Here is a 2356-nt window from a genome sequence, read left to right as displayed (position 1 = left end):
GGTGCGGGTCTCCAAAAATGGACCCGTGCAGGACTCTGTCGTCTACTACATGATTCAAAGTGTTTCTGGATTGAAGTTTCTGAGCTGTAAAAGATCCCAATAACAATTCAAGCTACAAGTTAATCCTATTATGCTAGAGGATGTTCATGTGCATTAAAGCTGTCTAAAGACCAAGAGTTTGTCTTACATTGGCCATATAACCTGTTACGACCAATTTGTAGGTCACTATATTAGGCAGCCTGTATGTATCCTTTGGCTCAACCAGTGACTTTAGGCCAGGACTACAGTACCTGTTTGTCACTTTGGGTGGCGCAATTGCATATAGTGCTATAATTTATAAATATATATAAGTCATTGAATAAACTTCCTGTTCATCAGTGTGTCTGTCTGTTCACTCCTCCCTCTAGTGGCACAGTGATGTAGTGCAAGATAACATGAATTTAGAGCCTCATTTAAATACAGAATGAGTTCATTTGCATATTGATCAGATGCTTCAGTGCTCTGAGAGTGTTTATAGTGCTGTGAGTTTAACACTTCATCACTGACACACACAACAATCTTCATCAACATGACCTTCATCATCATCTTCATCTGGACTCTCACAGCGTTTGCTCAAGGTTTGTGGAGCACAAGTTTGATATCAATTCATTTCTTCAAGTATATTGTCAAAGTTTTGAGTTGATTTTCTTCTTGTTGTGTGTTTCAGAGTGTAGAGGACAGATCACCGTCACTCAGAGTCCCTCAATGACAGCAGCTCAACCAGGACAAACTGTGAACATCAACTGTAAAACCAGCAGAGATTTGTACAGTTTTTCTGGGATATACTTTTTCAGCTGGTACTTACAGAAACCTGGAGAAGCTCCTAAACTCCTGATTTATTATATAAACCGCCTCTAGTCAGGAACTCCATCTAGATTCAGTGGCAGTGGATCTAACAGTGATTTCACTCTGACCATCAGTGGAGTCCAGACTCCAGACTGAAGATGCTGGACATTATTACTGTCAGAGTTTCCATTGCAGAACAAGTGGTAGTTCTTGTGTGGGTGACTATGTGTTCACACAGTGATAAAGAGTCGTACAAAAACCTCCGTCAGTCAGAGTCACAGTGACTGAACTGATACTGCAGCTGCTCACACACTTTCACACACTTTCACACACACTCAACAGCAGAAGGTTTTCAAACACACAGATCTAAACATTCTTCTATAAATGTTTCTCTCTCATAAACTTTCACCAATTCAAGTCAGCAAACCAAAAGCATCTGAAACCAGACAAAATGGACCTGATGGACTTGTTTCTGTTTATGATAATAATTTTTCATTGGCATATGACAAAGATTTGGTATGTGAATGTGTTCAGAGATTTTGGCTATAGGAAATAGAAATATTTAAAGCTGCAGTCCGCCATTTTTCCTCTTTGTCGCCATCTCTGTTTGAAACCTGCGATTGCAGTCATACAGTAGGTGACCATCCAAAACGGTGGTTCTATCGCCGCCACGTCGGCAAAGTGCATTTGCAGCTTTTGACCGCTGAGTGGCGCTTTAACCACATGTTATCCAACAAATGCATCAAAGCACATTTATCGTTATGCAAAATGTCAATTTACTCACATATTAGGCCTATATTTATCACAAATACATTTTTTATTTATATTTTAAACTCCTTTAATAAAACAACATGCATTTTTGACACGCACATGCTTTGTTGTCCTTTATTTTGACAGATAACTACTTGGGAAAAATATATCTGTTTGGACACTGATTAAGAAATTGTTGCATGTTTCATGAATTATATCCTTTATTTTAGTAAAACGTGAGTCACTGAATAATTTTGCTCCCATTATTGAGGCCTAACTAAAACAAGAAACGAAATAAATTACACCTGCACAATTTAGCTAAATCATTGAAACTAAAAAGAATGGACGGATTAATAAAACGTCATAAAAAAAACTGCAACTCCTGCAGCCGCATTTAAATGTAGGAGTGTATTCTATTCCTCCGCGCACTTTGAAAAACAATTAAAACAATTAACTTTAATGCATATTCAAAATGTGAAATTTATTCGCAATCAATAGCATTTTGTAATTATTTGTACATTAATATTTACGCAAATATTTGTACTTATATACGCAAATTTGTGTCTAACTTAGAATTTAGACCAGCTAAAATATATTGTTAGACCAAAAACATCTTATCAATTAATGAAGTAATAAAGACATGTAATAAAGTTGTCACAGATACGTCAGTCTGCACCCAGCCAGTCACGTCACACTCCCTCACCAGAATACTGATCACTTGCACCTGACACTCTTCACCAGTCCAATCAGCAGCACCATAAAAGACACTCACAGTCACTCA

At 37.5% G+C, this 2356-nt stretch overlaps 1 pseudogene; it reads left to right on the top strand.

The window, feature by feature from the left end:
- Positions 1-419: 419 nt before the first annotated feature.
- LOC125257847 lies at positions 420-2072 on the top strand (annotated as a pseudogene).
- Positions 2073-2356: the final 284 nt, after the last annotated feature.

This window comes from Megalobrama amblycephala, linkage group LG22 (assembly GCF_018812025.1).
Source record: "Megalobrama amblycephala isolate DHTTF-2021 linkage group LG22, ASM1881202v1, whole genome shotgun sequence".
NCBI classification, from domain to species: Eukaryota; Metazoa; Chordata; class Actinopteri; order Cypriniformes; family Xenocyprididae; genus Megalobrama; species Megalobrama amblycephala.
Note: the sequence above shows the minus strand (reverse complement) of the source record. Positions and strands in the feature narration are given on the sequence as shown.